The sequence below is a fragment of the Mustela nivalis genome (assembly GCF_964662115.1).
Source record: "Mustela nivalis genome assembly, chromosome: 15".
In the NCBI taxonomy this organism is placed as follows: domain Eukaryota; kingdom Metazoa; phylum Chordata; class Mammalia; order Carnivora; family Mustelidae; genus Mustela; species Mustela nivalis.
The window spans coordinates 85578308-85600485 of record NC_139034.1 but is presented as its reverse complement, the minus strand read 5'-3'; the positions used below and the strand labels follow the sequence as shown (position 1 = coordinate 85600485).

At 41.7% G+C, this 22178-nt stretch overlaps 1 protein-coding gene across 2 annotated transcripts in view; it reads right to left on the bottom strand.

Moving 5' to 3' along the window:
- The window catches only part of MYO16 (myosin XVI), a 574710-nt gene that overhangs the window by 524164 nt on the left and 28368 nt on the right, over positions 1 to 22178 (bottom strand). The window lies entirely within an intron of this gene.

Genomic DNA, 22178 nt, shown 5'->3' with positions numbered 1-22178 from the left:
AAAGGGATGAAGTGAGTTCAGTAGTTATAGAAATAAGCTGATCATTGTCCCTAAACGTTCATATCTTTTTCTGAAGTGTCTGTTGATGATATATGATCCTGTTACACAGCCATTAATCTGAAGCTTAGTGGTTACACCATCTTGCAACGACCAAATCATCTAATTCTCTTTTTCCATCTCACACGTCTTCTGCGCCCTATTGAAATTCATACAAGTGTAGAGCCAAACAGGAATCAAGGAAGACATGTGTGTGTTTCCTCTCATTAGATTATCAATGACCAAAGACAATATAAAATATTGATCTATCTTTTGATTGAGCTTTCTAAGATCTGCCACCATCTTCTTCTTAGCTGTGGACAGAGCAAAACTAAAAATTGATTATCACTCACTTCTGGATCTGAGCTTTGTGGCTCTTCAACAGCTGACTGGTTAATTAAATACGGTAACAGAATCCCTGATTAGAACTTTCTTCATAAGCATGCCACTAGTAAACCCATTTTTCAATGTACGAAACATCTGCCCATAACCACCATAATATTCCTTCTTAACCACAGCATTTCATTCACTGCATGACAGATCGTAAGTTATTTGACCCACAGGGAGGCCCATCATCAATTTAGTTCCTTGCCCTGGTTTCCTAGACAAACCGTGGAGTTTAATACATGTTTTAGGTCATTCATCATTCATTTGCTCAAATGATAAAAGGACAGCTCTCTCCAAACTGAAAACTGAAAGAGGACGGGTCCTTGCTGCTTGCTCTTGGGCCAATCCCAGAAATGTGGTCCTGTTCTGCTCTGCAATGGACACTGGCGGGGTCATAGACTCATAAAACATCTTATGCATCTACAAAACAGATGCTGAACATTATTTGGGTGTCAAGGAAATTACTGATGTGAAGAAGGATGTTTTCTTAGAAAGAGGCTTTTGCAAACACTGATCAAATCCATTTCTCTTAACTCAAGTACAGAACACAAAACACAGGCAAGCAATTTTTCTGATAAATAACAACTGTGTGTAGGATGTCTTTAAATCTGGCCATGTAGCCTGACAGCTGGAGGTGATACATCTAAGCTTGGAAGAACAGCAGGGTGAAGGCAGAGAGCACAAGAGTCGGGCAGGAGCACGGAGAGAGGACTTCACAGTGTCCCCTTCTCAGCTGAGAAAACTAGACAATGAAACTTATGTCCATTCTGTTTAGAATTTAGATCAAATACTCTTACGGACAGTGGAGAGCAGACCCAAGTTCGGGACTCGCATCCAGGCTACCACAGAAGCCGGATGGATCCTGGAGCACCATGGGAGACTTCCTTATTTGTTCCACAAAGAGATTGTGAGTGTTCTAGCCCCAGAGCTAAGCACTAGGGACAAAGAGATAAAGAAGAGAAAAAAAACCTCTCCCGTAAGACCTTGGACTGGGGTTGTGCAGAGCCAAATATGTCCAATAAGAATTGACCTTAGCAGGACTTCTCTAAGCCTTAGAACCATAAGGATAAGCTTCCCTGGGAAATCCCACTGTAGGCTCTCCAGGTCCTGACATTTTCTTCCATCCAGACTGGAGCTTCCATGAACTACAACCTCTATCTGCTGTCTCCCCATTATCACGGCCATTCACTCCCATGGATGCCTCTAGGCTCCCACCGCCCCAGCCCACAAACATATGCCTTTGGTCAAAATTCTCACACCAAAGTCACCAATAACCGATTTACTACGAAAATAACAATGCTGCTCACTTCTCACCAAAGATGACTTGCCAATTTTAACGCTGGCTTTTCTCCCAGACCCTGACAACTGTGGGGCCACCATGCCAGGCCCAGGTTGTGTACGCCAACAGATGAGTGAGAACAGTAAATATCTCTATTAGTTAGGTCACTGTGATTTGGGATGTTGTTGTTACTTGAGCTCATAGGCTGAGGCTTACCTTCATTTGTATTACTGAAGGTAACTGAGATCTCTTCATGCTCGTTGGGTTCTTTCCCCCACTTCCTGTCCTCTCCTCGCTAAAGAAATAAGCAGAAGTTAAGAACTGCCAAGTGCAGTTGCTCACGTTACCTGCCGAGATTTGTTGGCTGCCATTCATGACCCCGTGCGGAGTAAAGGCTTCTGCTTCCAGAAGCCCTCACCCAGAAGCAGATCAAGTAGAGAAACTGGAAAAATTAGTGTTTCCTACACAAAAGGCTAAGAACCTCACATAGGACAATCAAGGGAGGACCCCGAGGTCAGCTCCCTGGACGGCAGCAGGACCCATCCTTCTTGCTGCCTTCTGTTGCCATTGCAAATCATCGCCAGACACCAGACAGCTTCCAGAACAGACAAGTGAGTGTGGGATGCACTTCTGGAGATGAGGCATATCACATCAACAATACAGAACTCTTTCCCCAGAAGCTATCGGAAAGTCAGCACGAAACCATCACTTTTAGCCATACGTACGTACAATCGGTGGCCCAAGGGAGATAAAGGGTAGCCGATTATAACCCAAAACAGTAACACTGAGATAGCACTCTACTTTGGGGTCGCTCTCCCAATGTCCCCATTAGCACAGCTGAAGCAGGAGCTACCACGATTAGAACCATGCACAGCGCACAGATGAATGAAATGCAGAGCCAGAGCGGCTACGCAGGAAAAGAACCCCTTAAAATCGGAACAGGCGATGTTTCTGTTATTGCAGAATGATTATGGTAACTAGTCTGAGTTCTAACACTTTCAGAGATATCCAGCCCATTTGAGCAAACATAAATGAAATATGCTTCTATAGCTGCGTAAAAATTAGGAGGTGGAAGAAAGCCGCGTGAGTTCGCCGGCAAAATACAAGTCCCGGTACTAAAATCAAAGAATTATGTTCAAGGTGCTGTCCATATTCAGTGGGATACATGCAACTGAAATCACTACCCTAACATTTTTTGCACCTTTTTATCAGAGGCAAATTTTGATTCAAGGAAATACAGATTCATTTCTATGGGAAACAGAATGTCACCCCAAATGGAAACCTTTATTTTTCCTGATTAATTGGTATTCATCAGAAAATGTTCTGCACTCTCGAGCACGGCAAGGACCCCGAGGATGGAAGGGCTTGCCTGTGATGAGGTTCTGGGGGCTCGGCGCCTGCCCCAGAGAAACGCATCACACAGCTGCCTCACTTGTCACGTCCTGTGCTACAGAAAGTTTTTCTTTTATGTAAATCCTGTTTACTGAAATGATTTCTTAAACCATTCATTTCCCATATTGGGAGAGGAGCACATTTCCCAGACAGACAAACCAGAAATACCTGTTAGACATTTTTCAGGGGTGCTCGCGGCACAGATACTCGGCCCACACCACAGTGAGCCATGCCTGCCACCACCTCATCCACCATGACAGTGATGGATGCGCTGTGACCATTCCAGAGGTGAGCTGCTGTTACAGATAGGGCTTGATTTGGCCTCATGTGTGCTTGGGAGAGAAAAGCTATGGTGAACCAATGCCTCCAAAATCACTCCTTGGGTTTTATCAGCTTTGTCTCCGAAATCTCTCTACATCTGGATCCCCCTTCTTTTTGGACATGTGGACCACCAAGTGGCACAATGGGGGAAAGCTGTAACAGTCAGCTATCCATTGTCCTTGACTCCAATAGTCCACACCCCACCATTCATCTGATGTACAACTGATTCACAGTTTCTCAAGGAATAGTTCTGGTCATATCAAAACTAATCTCCCCCAAAGAGTAAATGGGTTGTACACAGAAGCAGCCAAACTACGAGGCTAGGAACACATTTCTCAGAGACAGCTACATCTGTGCAAGGCTTCTGACTTTTACTATAAGGAGGCAAGATCCAACTCCCAAGTCAGAAGAGTTCACACAAGACCATCCTCACATGTGACACTGACTACAGGTCCACGGGGTTTCCCAAAACCACTCTCACATTTGAAAGTTCACTGCAAGAACTCATAGAAATGTATTCTACTCATGGTTGTATTTATTAGAAGGAAACCTACAAATGAGAAGCACCCAAAGGAAGAGACGCACAGAGCAGACCCTGAGAGGGTTCTCATGCAAACTGGCATTGTCCTCAGGAACTCCTTATACTCCCAGAATCACTGTGGGCCAAGCACAGTGCATAGGCTGCTCACAAAGTTCATCCAAGCTTTGGTGTTCAAGAGCTTTATGAAGGCTTCCTTAATATCATGAGTGATGACTTACTGACCATATAATCAAAGTCAGTCTCTAGGTGTACCAATAACCAAAACCATGGCTACAAACCATAGGATGGTCTTTCTGACACGGGAAGCCCACACCCCAGGTCCACCGGGTGTGGCAAGCTGCATCCTAGTTCATTCATTAGTATAACTCAACAGGTCTATTTCTCGAAGCCCATGAGGGACAGTGTAACTAAGGTGCTCCCAAGTATCATTTGGGAAATTCCAGCAGTTTAATAGTTTACCTCCTGGGATCCAGGAAAAAGCCCAGATCTCTCTTTGGTTGAAGCCAAATTTTTTACTATGCAGGCCGCTCCTTCTGCATCAGCCCCCTTAACCGGCTGTGAAGGGCTCTCTCCCCTCTGCAGCCTGACTCCCCCTCACCAGGACTCCCAACGATGTCACCAGCTAACACTCTTTATCATTTAAGAGAAACAGAAGTCATTAAACAGGATCCCCCAGCCCCTCGCATCTCTTCACCAACAAATCTGCAAACCCCCCTGCATTCCTTCTCCTTCCATTTATGGTGAAGCAAAAGCCTGTTGCTCTGTCCTCTCTTGCTCTGGACCCTGCATGCTTCCACTTTTCCAGGGAAAATCTCACTTTCTCGATTAGTTCCTGTTATCTTCCATCTTCAATCTATTCCCTCCCATTGGGCCCGTCCTCTCACATCCAAACTCTGGAGACGATGTTCTCCCTCCTCTCTTTGGAGACACCCCTGCTCTCCTCGAGAACATGAGGAGGTGCCTTCTTCCTGGCCCAGCACGGTCTTCAGTCCATGCCAGCTTTCATCCTGACATCATCACTACGACCACAATTCTTAAAAAAAAAAATATATATATATATATATATATACACACACACACACACACACACACACACACACACACACATACATTATATAGGAAAGAAACAGAGAAAACACAAGCTGCAGAGGCAGGAGGAGGGAGGGTCTCAGACAGACTCCACATGGAGCTCAGAGCTCAAGAGCCGACAGGGGTCTCCATCTCATGACTCTGAGATCACGACCTGAGCCAGAACCAAGAGTTGAACGGCGCTACTCAGGCGCCCTGGCCAACAGCTCTTCTTAAGATCACCAGTAAATTCCAGGGTGCTGGTCCTCACCGGACCCAACTACTTGGTGGGATTTTATACAGATAATTACCCCTCTTCCCGAAATAAATCCTTCTTCTGGTTTCCATAAAAACATGTTCTTTAAAACTTCCTCTTACTTTTTCATAATTATGGTTAACCCTGGCGGTTAACCATATCAGCATGTTTTTCTGATCTCTAAAGGTAGGGGTTCTTCCAAGTGTAGAACCAGCCTTCCTTCGTGTCTCTGACCCTGTCTGCACCCTAATTGATTACTCCTATTCTAACCCCACCTCAGGGCTGCCCCCAAGTCCTGTGTGTTCTAGCTCTAAAATGGATCCTTAAAATATACTCCCTCCCCACAGGGCCACCCCAGAGCCCCCCACTTCTGTAAGGGCTAGTGAGGGCGCCCTTGGGGCACAGCTCTGGCCCCGCACCAGCGCTTCCCCCCTTTCCCAGCAAGGCTGGTATTTGGATCACTGAGTCCCCTCAACACCTGAAACAGTGAAGGAGACCCAGAAGGCCATCAGATTACAATATTTCCATTTCAAAAAGACATCATACACAAAAGTAAAAAAAAAAAAAAAATCTAGAAAATTCTGAAAACATTCCAGAAAAAGAATCAATAGCATAGAGATAAATAAAAAAGTTTAAGACCCAAATGTTAACTGGGTAGAGACAATATTCCAAAAGGAAGCATCATGATTAACAGTCCTTAAAAAGGTCACACCTTGCTAGTAACCGGAAGTACAGTACAAGCATGTGATACAATTTTTTGTTAGGATTTGAAGATAAACCCTAAAAGTTCCCTTTGTGCCTTGAGCTGGGTGCCTGGCTCATATTAAGGATAGGGTGATAATCAAACAGATATGTTCTTGCCTCTGCGGAGGCTAGACTCCAGCAAAGTGGAGATTTATTGGCCCAATAATCATATATAATTAAAGTGCTCATGGTACAGTGAAACTAAGAATCTGTTTTTGAAAATCAGGGTCCCACGGTTAAATTAAGAAACAGCTGGACATCTGACCTATGCAAACCTGATTTCTCTGAAAGAAACAGTGCTGGAGGAAAGAGCCTGCGCTGTCAAGCCGTCCCACCACACAGTGAAACAACCATCCTCCCGAGCTGCTCTGCATCTTTTAAACCACCTCCCTTCCCTCTTAATCTGTGTTTTCCAGCACATCTATTTTTCTGGACCCTCCCGGCTAAGTCTCCTCCAACGGACCTGCTAGATGTGGCTATTGTTAAAGAGTGGGCTCTCGTCTTCTCGTTCTTCTTTGTCCCAGGTACATCCCTCCATAAAACTCGGAAGTGACTGGGAATGGGCAGGGACAGAACTCGCAGCGGGTTATCTGGGGGTCTGCTTGGTGCTAAACTTGCTTTGGGGACGAGGAACTGGGAACATCGAGCTTACCGTGGGGACAGTGGAAAAGTGTTGGGAGAGATGTGGGGATTCAGAAAATCCGGTAAGAGAGAAAGCAAAGGCTCAGCCTTGCCTGCAGTCACTGCTCTGCGGCCTGCAGGGACATGGCACCGCAGGTCCGCGGTGAGCATGAGACCATCATGCTCCTGGTGCATCAAGGATCAAGAGGTGTTTGTTATTCCTGCAGAGTTATAAAGGAGAACCCTGGCGGTTAACCATATCAGCATTTATTAAATAAATATGATTCAGGATGGAGTTGTATTTGTTTTCAGAATCAGTTGTAACTTACTCTGCCTACTCAATAATGTGCTCCATAAATGGGTATGAGGTTCAAGGCAAAAAACAAAAAGCCTCGACAATGACCTTACTGAGGTACATAGCCTGTCCCTGATGTCCCCGATGATCCACTTAGTTTTACTCAAGGTTTTTGGTCCAGGTGCATAGGAAACATTGCTCGCTCTACTGGGCAAGGACCTGAGCCTGATACGGTTTTAATAGAGGAAATAAAAATCCAAACTAGAGAGATTATTTTTCCTCTCCAGTGGAATATCTGTGAGCTTCCAAAAGAGGGCACTTTATTAAGTTATGAAAATGAGTTTAATGTGGAAATATGTAAGGTTTCCAGATTGACAGTTCAACAAATGAAAAAGTAAAGTATTTAATGACGAACATACTCTCTCCAAGGATCATGGTAGTGCTGAATAATAAAAAAGAAAGAAATAAAAAATGAAACTCTCTATGCCCCAAATACCCCAGTAGTCTTAGTGACCTAGAATCAAAGACCAGAACCCAGAACTAATATATATAAGAAAATAGACCCATGAAATAAATATAATACAATACTTAATTATTTGGCTGTTAAACTGTAGGTATCATTGGTGGCTGATATCAGCGTTTGGCAGTGAGGAGGTCATTTCAAATTTGGGTGAATTAGTAAGAAAGGTTTTCTGGGGAAATAGCATTTAAGTCATGATGGTTTGAAGTATTTAAGTTTTGAAAGATCTGTAAAGATAAAGAAAAAAATATAAAGAGATTGTTAAAAATACGGTGGCCTCTTTGGGAACAAAAGAAACAACACTTTCTATGAAGCAAATCCAATCCCTGTGTTTTAAATCAAGGAAACACAGACTGAGACTAGTCAAGGTCATTCCTTGTGCAGCTGGTGAGCACACCCGGAATTACAGCCTGTCTCTCAGACCAAGGTTTTACCCAACCTGCCATGGTGCCTAAGAGGAGGAGTGGGCCCAGCCGGCGTCTGAAGCATAATTCTCTGCTTTCGCTTCGCTGATCTGTTCTTTGGTCTTGAGGTTTTCTTGGACTTGAGACACTACTATTGAACTCTCTGTCCCGACCTGGTACCCTAGACTGGTCTAAACCCATGACCTGTCCTCTTCTCTCATTACCTTACCATCTCGTCCTTTGGTTAAGGTACCATCATTCCTTTCCATCCCACATCTTCTTAGAAGAAAGTCTAGAGAAGAAGAAAGGAAGCAAGGGAAGGAGGGAGGAAGAGGAAATAAAAGGAAAAGAAATAAAATTAAAAAGAACGGCCTGACACTGTCTCCGAAACGTAACGTTCTTCTTGCCCAGTTCCCGTCCTCTGCCCCTACTCCTCCCAACCATGGAATGTAATTTAAGGAACTAAAGGAACTAGGTTGATCTCCTAGTTAATACAAGGAACCGCACTTGAAAACTGCTCTATTTATTTAAGTGGGATAAAGCCATGTCTCCTCACTGTTAGTTTCTCGTCTTCTTCTTGGCATTGGACCTAAAGTTTCTTGTCCCAAATTCTATCCTCAGATCTTGATAAATAGCCTCAGGTCTGCCATCTGGCCAAGAGGTTAACTATTTGTAGGGTCTGTGCCTTTATGGGATTTTGCCCTACGTCCCATTCACAATGCTTTCCTTTACAACAAAATAACATATAAAGAAAAAGCTGTCCAATGTGGTAAATGTACTAATCTGCTTCCCTGAAGCATCAGTTCCCCGTAAGTACTTAACGCTTCACATCTGTACATGCTTGTCACTTTTTTCCGCTTGTCTTGCTGACTGTAATCTTTCTTCCTCTTACCTCGGGGGATGCCCAGGGATCCTACGGCTCTCAATGTCCCAAGTGTTCAGCAGGTTCCAGGCAGTGAACTAACACTGCAGTGAGGCACTTACCCCCCAGACACAGGAAATAAGGGGCAATCCTAAAACAAAGAGCCTGTTTTGGAAGTCCATGAATAATTATTTCAGAAAACTACTATAGGAATATTATAGGAAAATTCTTATAGGGTGTATAGTAACACCCTCAGTTTGGAAGAATTCTCTCATTAGCCTACCTATGAACACAGAGATGTTAGAAGGGCCAACTTAAAAAGAATTTTCTAAAAAAAAAAAAAAAAAAAAAGTAGGCAAAACAAACAGGAGAAATAGGATTCGTATGTCAATAATCCTTACAGAAAAAATGAAGGAGGTGTGGTATGCCTGGATGGCTCAGTCATTTAAGCACCTGACTCCTGATTTCAGCTCAGGTCCTCAGGTCATGATCTCAGCGTCATGGGATCAAGTCCTGTGTAGGGCTCTGAGCTCAGGGTGGAGTCTGCTTCTCTCATTCTCTCTCTGCTACCCGCCTCAAGCTCATGGTCTCTCTCTCTCTCTCTAAAATAAATAAATAACATCAAAAGAAAGAAGAAAGAAAGAAAGAAAGAAAGAAAGAAAGAAAGAAAGAAAGAAAGAAAGAAAGAAAGAGAAAGAAAGAAAGTTGTGAAACTATCCTCTCAAATTGAAGAATCCTTTACTGGCATACATTGTTACTTCAGAGGTATGAGAATAGCCATTCCACACACAATGACAACTCATATACAATACAATTCAAATTGCCACGCAAGTTTGAGCACCTCCAGGAATCTGTGCTAAATGATTTCTCTAATGAGTGGTTATGAAATTGAGAAATTATAAGCCCCATACTCTTTGATTCAATCTTTACTCAAAACTCTAACAGAAGCCACAGGCTATAAGCTTTAATTAACAGTCTAATAAGGAAGCATGAAAAGGATCAAGAGACTATTAACATAAGAATTTGATGAATTAAAGCACGCATTTATCTTATATCTTATTCACAAATAGAAAATGTATGTCAAAATTCACTTACTAGCTATCATCAAACTCAAGTCAGCTCTACCCTTAATCTGTAACTTACTGTAAACTTGAATTGTATGAAAATTCAGTTTCTTTGTAATGTGAAAAAAAATTCTGTAAGTACTCAAAGATGCATTTAAATAATTTATATGTTCCAAGGACTATATTTACAATCGTGTGTTTTAAGAAGCTACATTGGCTAGAAATGTATCTTTGGAAACTGCTCGCTCACCTGAAGTTACAAACCATTCTGTGATAGAAGGTTGATTTTATCCACCAACCTCATGATAATTAACTCACCATCTGTGATCTCAGTATTTTGTAACTTCATCCAAATTTAATAAGTTGACCTTAATTGACAGAGAAATAACAAGATGGCATTTTGTAGTTGCTTTCTCCAAGTCAGCCAAATGTGGAGCAAAAATTCAAACCCAGGTGGGTGGACAGTAAGCTTGTGCTTTCACACTGACATTATGCTGCTTCTTCACAAAAGGAAGTGATGGACAGAAATACTACCAGTGGCATCAGCAGCATCTGGTGCCCAGGGAAGAAAGGCAGAACAGAGGTAGAATATCCAACAGGCCAGTTAAAGAAACACTTTGACCTAAATTCCAATGTAGTGGATTGAGGAGTAAAGGGGAAGCAAGATGTTGGAAACAATGTGTAGACTCTATTTAAGAGACTAGGACTCTTCCTTTCAACCATATAATTTAAAGTGATTCCACTTATAAGATTTATTAAAACAGCAATATTGGTTGCATAACAACTAATAACAATGAATAAACTTTTTTTTGAAGAGTCTATTTCAGTGCAATTAAGCCATTAACTTATCAGGGCTTGGGAGGGGGAAACATCTCCCCCAAAATTGTTGCCATGAACATAAGACATTTTAAGGATCATTTAAATGATGTTGAAATCATTCTTTTTCCCATCCAATATAAGAAGAGAGATCATTCTTCACTCAGCTGGAAGTTCTCCACTTTTAAGACATATATCCTTTAATTCGGAGCCTGTAGTTTTTGGAAATTTATTTATTTGTACATTAGTATTTAACAAAAAGTCACAGACTACCAAAAGGTTTGTGAATTAGTAAATTACATAATGGATTTCTGAGCCAATGGCTTGTATGGTCTTAAACTCTCATTGGATGTGGCATCTGTAACAAAGCTCATCATGTCCAAATCCCCCAAAATTGCAACATACACTTCCAAGAAGAGGAGTAAAGTGTCTGTCCAGTTACTAGTAATCTTAATAGTGCCAAAACAGCTGCCAAAAATCATTAGAGGTTAGTGACCCAAGTGTGTCTTTTTTGAGGGAAGCAATCTGTAATTAATTCTGAATTCACCAGCTGGTATCAGTCCTGCTCCCTCCCCCCCCAAAAAAACACACACATGGGGAGATGAAGAGCAGCGTCTGTTGCCAGACTTAAGAAAAAATAAATGGCATCACTTGATCAAGCAATACTCATGAGAAATGTGTAAAATGAGTAAAAGCAATTAATTGCATATCATTTCAATTACACGCAGTTTACTCATTGAAGGAATCATAAATGTACGGGTGTTAGTTTCAGGCTTTTCGTTAAAACCACTTTAAGAAGACAACAGGCCTGCCTGTCATGCTCAGCAATTATGCAGGGACTCCCAGAGTAAGGTGTCCTACAGGAAGCACATGGCCCCTCGATGTAATGAGAACTATGGTCATGGTGTTGATGTTAACACCTGGATCAGTGGTGTTCACCTGGTGGTGATTCTGCTCCCTAAACATTTCAACAATGTCTGGAGATGTTTTTAGTTGTTAAGACTGTGTATGGGAGGGATGCGCTTCTAGCACATAGGACAGAGGCCATGGATGTAGCTAAACACCCTCCAATTCATTGGACACCCCCCAAAAAAAGAATGACCAGGTCCAAAATGTCAACAGCGCTGAGGTTGAGAAACCCTGATCTAGATATCTACATACCAATGAAGCCACTAATTTCTCTGGTGATGCTTCAAAAGAATCAAAGAAGATACCAGCTGCATCAGGATGTGGGTCAACATTACACAGCAAGCCACCTTCCGGCTACTCCCAGAGGCTGGGGGACCAGAACTCCCGTCTCTCACAGTGCCTGGCTCTTCAGACGGGAAGTATAAACCATCAAAGGCTACTGTGAAACAGGATCATCCAAACACACATTCAAATGAAATTATAAAATGAGGCAACATCCCCCCATGGTCCAAGGAGTGTGAACAGAGCAGAACTTGCACAGGATTTGGAGATCATATTCATTATCTCCTTAATTTAATTATTTATAACTTAAAAGTGCCTAACAGCAGATGACCACTTCAAAGTTGGTAGATCCAAACAATTTAGCCATAATTTTGCTTCCTAAAATATAGATTAAGTGATGTTAGTTCTGAGGCAGTAGAGTCCCACTGAACAGTACATCCATGAGAGAAGCAGGTGAAGAGAGGCAGCCTCCCTTGTACTATCCGTGCTCAGTCACACCTCGCCTAATGATGCGCTAAGGTGATTCTGATTGCGGTTCCCATCGGGACCCAGAGGTAATCCCTGTGCCCATAATGTGTGGACCCTCGGTCTTCACACTCTGGACATGGACCAGACACCTCAAAGGAGTCTGATTTTTTTCCCTCAGTTTTAAAAATATAAACCACAGGGCAATCATTTTAACTTGACATCAGAAATAACGTTAACTAGGCAAGTTGACTTTATCTTTTTTTTAATTTTTTATTTCTTTTCAGCGTAACAGTATTCATTGTTTTTTGCACCACACCCAGTGCTCCATGCAATCCGTGCCCTCTATAATACCCACCACCTGTTTCCCCCAACCTCCCACCCCCACCCCTTCAAAACCCTGATTGTTTTTCAGAGTCCATAGTCTCTCATGGTTCACCTCCCCTTCCAATTTCCCTCAACTCCCTTCTCCTCTCCATCTCCCCTTGTCCTCCGTGTTATTTGTTATGCTCCTTTAAATGTCTTCTTTGTAGTTTCAAAAATAAATTTTATAAGAAGGACTATCTTTACCAAAACCTTTAACAAAAATCTGTATGACCAAATTCCACTTACATCTTTTTTTCTCCTATACTTACTCTACTACCACCCCAGTCTTTATTTCATCATTTCATTCTATTTGTCATTTATCCCCTGTCATCACAGCACAGTCCTTGGTTCGGATGTTATCTGAGTGTCACAGTAATTTTTCATAGCAAAGGTAGCATGCGAGCCAGGTCTTGAATGATGGGGTGAAAACGGGTGAAGACAAAGATGTCTCAGAAGAATATGACATAACAGTGGCACAAACAAAGACTCAGAAGTGAGAAGCATACCCACGAGCTCAAAATGATTATGACCACAGGTAAGCAGGGTGACAGGCAAAGTTCTTGAAACTGGGGGCAGACATAAGGTGTGACCACTTAGCTGGGATGTTGTTGAGGGATTCATGCATCTGGGACACATCAACCAGATAATTTCTAAAATCCATTCGCAAGATAGGATTCTTAAACTCAACTGAATGTTGATGTGAGGAATGTAGGTTGAAAATGTGGGCTGTAAGAAGATACGGGGTAGCTTGATTAAGATTGGCAGGCAGGTAGAAGATAGTGAAGGTCTAGGGCCTACAGGGTAGAGCCCCAATTGGTACTAAGGAAGTGAGTTGGGTGGTGAAGTGAAGGACGGGTGCTAAAGGGAAGACAAAAATTCAAGGATAGCACAGAAAACTGTCAGCCACATCCTTGGCATTCTAGAAGGAAGCTCTGATGCTGGGCAGCGGTGATCAAATATGACAGAGGGAAAGGACAGAGTGATTCTGTGCGGAGAGAAGGGATGGCATTCATAATCGGATCAGATGTGATGGAGGAAAGAGAAGGCTCGGATTCCACCGGCTCCATTGATAGAACTCATCCAATTCAACCCATTCAAGAGAAGGAGCAAGTATAGTTAGAAAACTGAGTCCGCTTCATGTTGAATTAAATTTGGGGTTCACGTTCACCAGAAAAATGTCTACACATCCTTCAGCTCTCAAACTCCATCTCCTCTGTGAAGACTTCCCTTAGTGCAACCAGACCTGGCAACGGTGTCCCATGATTGCCGCTGTGCCTGAGGGCTCTTCTCCTCTTTGTTTTCCTCAAACTGAGTCTGTTCCATCCCACAGTCTCTATTTAATCTTAGTCTCTGCCTAGATAACACCTATGTAGAAAGGATTAGGGCCTTCCTTTGACATTCTGTAATGGGTTCAATTCTGTCCCACTTCACCCCACCCCACAAATATGTATGTTGAAGTCCTAACTCCCAGCATCTCTGAATTTGACCTTATTTGGAAATTGGGTCATTGCAGATGTAATCCATTAGCACGCCAAAGATGGCAGGCTAAGGCTAGATAAGGTAGTGGAGAAGTGTGGCGTGGATTCTCCCTCACCTCCCTCAGAAGAACCGACCCTGCAGATGCCCTGATCCTGAACTCCCAGCTCCGGAGCTGTGAGACCGTGAATGTCGGCTGTGGCAGCCACCAAATCAATTGACTCATGGAGAGTTAGATACTGGCATGTTCTTGGGAATTACGGGATGCCAGATCTAGATTCTTCTGAAATACAATTTTAAATCCATGAGGAAAACAAGTAATGGATACTGAATCTGATTCATTTATATAATCATTTGGTTATTCATTCAAGAGTTGAATAGGAATACACTTCCCAGAGATTTGCTTTCTAGCACGTTATTTGGATCACAGAAGTCCTTACTTTCCGAATAGGGAAGAATGGGTATTTCCAAACTACAGGTCCAGGTCTGAGCTGTGACAGAGCCCATTAAACAGACTATGTTTCACAGAACATCATTCATTCCTACACAAAATAGTTCCCACTCAGGTTTCTCTTCTTTTTCCCTTCATAACTAAATTTGGAAAATAACTGATAACTACCTAGCACCCTTCGTACACAATGCTGGATAAATTATACTAAGAACTCTTGCAAAAATTGCAAAGGAACATTGATATAAATCTTCATGCTCTTTATGTTGTCTGAAATTCATAGTAATGCAATTATGCTGAATGTAAATCTAGAACAAAGTACAAAATATCCACGAGAATAGCTGTATTTTCTGAAATGAACAGTGCTCACATTCCTTTAGTTTTTCCACATTCAGACTCAGGTGACTACCCACAGAAAGAAAAACCATTGTATTTACAAAACAGATCATTAAATATAATTACATTTACAGGCAAAACGACGAAAGGTCCCAAACACCAGGCTCAGAGGTAGATTATCAGACATAAAGAGAACAGTTATCAGTTTGAATGGTGCTATTTACCACACAGCAGCTCAGAGTTGAGCGGGGGAAGCATCACGCCACCCCTAATATATTCCTGTTACAACCAATTCTGTCTGAGGAAAAAGGAACCAAAAAGCAAGACTCTCCTCCTCTAAGAGACATCTGTGTTAGAAAAAGACTTTGTAGATAATTAAACTAAGTAGGAATCCATTTTAAAAGCACTGTTTGATCACCCTACTCATCACCTAACACTGAATTGCAAAATATCAGTAATAAATGACAAGACCTTATCCTATAACCCTTACTTAATTGTCCACAGACCATCATCATTTCTGTCCTGCACGCATCCAACAAGCACCACGACGTGTCCACGCTGTCTCCCCACGTGTTCTAGACTTACTAACTGGCCTTCTGTCTGAGCATGGCTGGCACCTGCCGTCTGTCTGCTCCCCTCTGGCAGTGACAGACAGACCCTGGCCTCACCCTGCCCTGCCCAGTTTCTGTGCTCATTGCCTGTCTCGGGCTGGATGACAGAACCTGTAAGGTCTGAGGATATGACTGGTGCTGTTTCTGTCTTGCACCTGGCACAACAAGGCTGCAGATGGTGGGTTTGAGGAGAAAGGGAAGGGGCGAGAGAAACTGGAGGACAAGAATGGAGAGACAAGAGGGGAGGGAAGACAGGAGAGAAGGAGGGAAGAGAGGAGGGACGAGGGAGAGGACCTAGCAAGATGGGGCTTGCCCATCACACAGAATAACCTGAGTTCTTGGATGAATCCTCTGCTCCTGTAAGAGGGGAGACCTGCTGGAACCACCACTGGGAAGAAGGGGCTCAGAGCCACAGTGACAGCTTTGTTGCCAATGACACACACTCACAAAAGGCTTTTAAATTGTCCGTATCCATACCACAGTGAATGTGAAAAGCTTTGGGCTTCACATGCATCTGAAACTCATGAGAATTTCAACATGTATTATAATTTAATACAATGCAGAACATGTATCAGATTGTCCATTGATCTTTACCAGACGATTTTCTTCTTGGCAGGCACCAATTTTCTTCAATGTGCTGTATTTTACTAATTCAAGATACTAAGATCAGAAACTCCCTCCAAATGAGTAGTTATTTGAAAAGCTTTGAAAAAAGAAAACACAAAAAAAACCACAAAAAAAACAAGAAACCTGAGTTCACAATACTGACATAAAATCTCTAATATCCGTATAGCAGATACAGTCTGACGCGATCTAGTCGCACATACGAACTGAGTTTGTTTTCATGTAGAATGACCTGTGGTTTCATTATGGTTGTAATTTCCTATTTTTGCCTACAGAGATATCATAGAATGATTGATTGACTGATTGATAGATGATAGTTCTATGTGGGCAGAGGGCATGTTACAGTTTTGAGAAGGACTCTCATATGCGTCGCTTGGTTTCAGTCTTATTAAACCTGGAATGGACCAAAGGACCTCATGACCTACGCTGTGTTATTCCGACACTGTCCCATGATGGTCTCACATGACTTGAGGCAGGTCATGGAGGAGGAGGAGTACAGGGAGAAAGAAGAGAGAGGAGAGAGCCACAGAAAGCCAGAGAAAATGACCCTATTGTCAACTTTCTAATTTCCTCGATGACAATATACTTAAAATTCTAGTCAGTGTTGAGTTTGAGGAGTTCATTATAGATCCTGGATATCAACCTTTTGTCTGTACTGTCATTTGCAAATATCTTCTCCCATTCCGTGGGTTGCCTCTTTGTTTTTTTGACTGCTTCCTTTGCTGTGCAGAAGCTTTTGATTTTGATGAAGTCCCAAAAGTTTATTTTCGCTTTTGTTTCCTTTGCCTTTGGAGACATATCTTGAAAGAAGTTGCTGTGGCTGATATCGAAGAGGGTACTGCCTATGTTCTCCTCTAGGATTCTGAAGGTTGATATCCAGGATCTATAATGAACTCCTCAAACTCAACACACACAAAAGAGGCAATCCTATCAAAAATGGGAAGAAGATATGAACAGACACTTCTCCAATCAAGACATACAAATGGCTATCAGACATATGAAAAAATGTTCATCATCACTAGCCCTCAGGGAGATTCAAATTAAAACCACATTGAGATATCACCTTACACCAGATAGAATGGCCAAAATTAACAAGACAGGAAACAACATGTGTTGGAGGGGATGTGGAGACAGGGGAACCCTCTTACACTGTTGGTGGGGATGCAAGTTGGTGCAGCCTCTTTGGAGAACAGTGTGGAGATTCCTCAAGAAATTAAAAATAGAACTTCCCTATGACCCTGCAATTGCACTCCTGGGTATTACCCCAAAGATACAGATGTCGTGAAAAGAAGGGCCATCATGTTCCCCAATGTTTATAGCAGCAATGGCCACGGTTGCCAAACTGTGGAAAGAACCAAGATGCCCTTCAACGGATGAATGGATAAGAAAAATGTGGTCCATATACACTATGGAGTATTGTGCCTCCATCAGAAAGGATGAATACCCAACTTTTACAAAAGTAAGAGCAACATGGACGGGACTGGAAGAGATTATGCTGAGTGAAATAAGTCAAGCAGAGAGAGAGTCAATTATCATATGGTCTCACTTATTTGTGGAGCATAACAAAAAGCATGGAGGACATGGGGAGTTAGAGAGGAGAAGGGAGTTGGGGTAAATTGGAAGGGGAGGTGAATCATGAGAGACTATGGACTCTGGAAAACAATCTAAGGGGTTTGAAGTGGCGGGGGTTGGGAGGTTGGGGTACCAGGTGGTGGGTATTATAGAGGGCACAGATTGCATGGAGCACTGGGTGTTGTGAAAAAATAATGAATACTGTTATGCTGAAAATAAGTTAATTAATTAAAAAAAATTCTAGTCAGTGGCCACCTTGTAAATTGATGATCCCAGAGTCACAGCCCCAAAGACGAAAGGCAGATGCCCTTTCAATGTGGCTTTACTAAGTCAAATTCCTTATGAAAACAGATACAACACAAAAATGTACACATGCCAAACTTTTCAAAACTCCTATCTTCAGTTTATTTATACAACTCCAGTCACTCCGGTTCCTTCTTTTCAGGGGAAGAAGTGGCAGGGATCCACTCCCCAGCATATTTACTCTGAATCCCACGAAAGTCCTCCCACTGTATGTTTACATGATGTCGGCTTCTGAGATAGCTTCTGCAAACTCTCACGAAAACATGTGGATGGTGGACGAAACTCGGAGTTTTTTCCTGGTGGATATGTAGGCATGCATGGGTGTGATATTTTTCACATGAACGATTTCAGTCAAGTAAATCTTATTTTTATTTACATTGTTTGAATCCATATATGATATCTATATAAGGACCTAAAATTTGCTTATTTATGTACTTTCCCTCACACAAGGGAACAACTAAGTCCAGTTAAGTCCATAATCTGGAAGAAAGAGGAAAGGAAATGTAGGAAATTGGGAGGAGGGTAGATCTCTATGCTACAGAGAAAGTCACCAGCCTGTTTCATTTTTTATAAAGCAGGCTGCACTTCCAGGAGAGAAGTGGCTGCCTTGTAATATCATTGGTGTGTTACAAATTGTTATTGGCCACTGACCTAGAGACATGTGCTAGGCAAGATGAAACTATTCTGTACTCACTTGTGTGAAATCTGGACTTCTTGCCTCTGGTAAGATGATTTTCATGCAGATTTAAGAAACGTATTATGTCACTGACCTCTTGAGAAACAAAGTCATCTAAGCAGTGGGATTTATTTTTCAATGTTCTTCAACACTTAAAAACAGCATCTCTTCCAAGATGCTCACGAATTTGGCTTCTTTCTTTAAGTGCATCAATTTGAGGTCACATCACTGAATTTTTGTCTATCCTTTGGCCTGACATCCATTTTTAGTTCTATTAAATTATTTTAGAAAATTCAAATAATCGTTGACTTTCTGCGACATTTTGAATTCTGACATCCTTTTTTCTCAATCAGAAATACCTCCTAATTATCCTTTCTATAAATCAAGATTGCTCTATAATAAGTAAGCCAGAACTTTAAAGAAGACCCCATGTAAGGTTAATCACAATGGAATGTGGTTTTGTACATTTTTTTTACATATCTACTTTTAGGGGTTATTTGTGCCTTTATTTTGACTTTACCCCTTTTTCAAGTAGTAATTATTGGTATGGAAAACAGGTGCAATTGTCTAAGTCACATTACACAGGGTGACTGGAAGCTATAATTAGGACTACGAAATGCCTCTCTGTTCAGAATCAGAGAAATGCTTTCCACAGGATATTTAAGGTTACCCAGGACTTCCCTCACTGAAGCTGTGGATCTCTCCTGCCTCACCTGCAAGGGAGACACACAGAGAAGACTAAAACATCATCACCTAGAGCCAAGACATCTACACATCTCAAGAATATCTTTTTCCCTTTTCTGTTTGAAACTTCTTTGATAGTGAGCTATGTTTTAAGACCATCCTTTCCTTCTCTTGGAATTATTAGAGCCACATTTATATTAAAATATGAGGCAAATGAAGCATTCCTTCATACAATCTTCTCCCACCCCACTTGTCGGTCCAAGGTCAACCATACAGAGATAACAAAATTAATGTAATTATTTTTCTACGTGAAAGGTACAACATTCTCTCTACCTTTTTCCACGGTAAACCTCCCAGGGAGAAACTTTTCACATTGCTCTTTCCAGACGTTAACTATTCTAGCTTATTTTCTGTGTCTATACTCCAGTTCGTCAAATCCTTAATTATATACGACTCTCCAAAGTGAATACCTGCTCTAAATGTGAATTCACCTCCGCAGGATATTAGATGCTAGGTTGCAGTAGTGATAGCATAGCTATATTTATGATGGTGACATTGGGCTCATTGTACTAAGCATTAGTCAACTAATACCTGCAAATTTATCCCAAGTGCTTTATTATCAAGGTGTGTCTTTGACACTATGAACTTGTGCCATTAATACTTTGAATCAGCCAGCAAAATTTAAAATTCTCCCTAATAAATTCTCCTGTGATTCTTAGACCCAGGTATCAGCCTACCAAGGTTTTTAAAAGATTGATCTAAATCAACTAAAGTGTTCATTTTCATAACCCAGCCCTTCTCTTCTAGGTATACAACATATATACATATGTGCATATATGTGTCTACAAGCAGGCCAAACTTGACAGAGTAACATTATTTGTAATATAGCCAAACTGCAAAACCAAGCCCCCAACGCAACAATAGTAGAAAGGATAAATTCATTCTGGTCTGTGCAGAAGAAGAGATACATCCATCAATGAAACCGAGTAACCTACCATTCATGAAGCAAATACTCCATGATTCCATTTGCACAAAGTTCACAATCAGTCTAGACAAAACCGCAATGTTCAGGGATGCAAAGGTAACAGTATGCAGAAAAGCCAAAGAAAGAAATGCTATAAAAGTAAAGACAGTCAGTAGTGGAGTTGCTTACAACAGTTTATTTCTTGATACATGTGTTTACCTTATAATAATTTGTTAAAGAGAATGGTTATGTCATATGCATCTTCTCCCTTGTGAATGCTATAGTTGTCAATAAATAAAACCAATATTAAAATAAAAGAATTAATTAGAATGGCTGTCCTTCTACAACCCACAAAAATCCTAAGTCAGAAGAAGTTTGTGTGGGGTGGGTGGTAGGGGAGTGTGTCATGTACGGTCTGATTGAAGTGTGAGCCCCTTTCTGTTTTCATTCTACTTCTACTGTGTCCCCTCATGGTTTTCTTCAGAGGCCAGTTTCTGTCATAAAAGCAATATGGCTGCAGTAAGATGATGTAAAGAGGGAGAAAGGGTGTGAGGGGGGGTGGAAGGATGGATAGATCCTGACTCAATAATAGAAGAAAAGTTCTGACCACATTCATTGGGACCATATTTTTAACCCTGAAAAATCACCAGAGCAAGAATAATACTATTACGCTGATAAACCGAAGCCCAATCACAGTCCATTTCCAAATTTGATTTGGTTCAATTTCACTGAGACCGCACAAACACTAAGCAACAGGAAAAACAGTAAAATGAATGGTGATTAATACATATTCACATGTGCACATACATGTATACATAGTCATACACACTCATACATAGAAACACTGTTATAAGGGATATACACCAATGTGTAAAGAGGTTATTGCCACAGAGTTGTGGGAACATGAATTATGACATTTATGACATTTTTTTTCTTTCAGTTTGCATGTACTTTGCAATGTTTCTTTGCCAATCAATACCCTATCTCTAGTTTGTGCTGAGTTCAACCTCTACTCACAAAGTACTTTTCAGTTGTATATGTATCTTACTGGTTTTCATGGTTACCTGGGATCCCATTTCAAGGAGATCCTACTCCCCAATGATTTGACCTCGATAAATCCCCTACTTACATTTCTTATTATAGTTTTCACACCTCTATGCCTGTTTTTTCTTTATTTTTCTGCCTGTTCTTTCAATTCTGTCTCATTAAAGTTCATCTTTGATTGTTCAAGACTGACACTAGTCAATAAACGGACACTTTGCCCTAAAGGCAACTTGGTTTAACTTGGTTAAACTCTCTCACCTCACCTTGGGTCTCCTGTCCACAGTATGGGCAACAACTGATCAAGCCAATGATGCATTCTGTCAAATCCAAAAAAGTGTGCAGAATGCCTTGTTAAAATTAAGCTGAACTCCAGTTTAATTGTCCAGCCTATGGACGGACATCAGCAAGATGATGGAAGAAGAAGCCCATCCCTAGTTCTCCCACAGATACATTGACTTGAAAAAAATAATAAATAGATCAAAATGCCTCATAGTTACAGTAGACCAGGGAAGTACAATCCCAAGAATAGGTATAATGACATGAGTAAGAAAAGTCTTTGCTCTCTACCCACAGTTGCCCTGCCTGCAAGTTGGCACAGCCCCTCAGGACTGGGAGAAAATTCCCAATGCACCCCTTCTATCTCTGCAGCACCACAAGCAGACACTAGTTGGAGGAAGAGGCTATAATCTCTTTAAAAAGAAACAGGAGGGGGCACCTGGGTGGCTCAGTGGGTTAAAGCCTCTGCCTTTGGCTCAGGTCATGATCCCAGGGTCCTGGGATCAAGTCCCCCATCTGGCTCTCTGCTCGGCAGG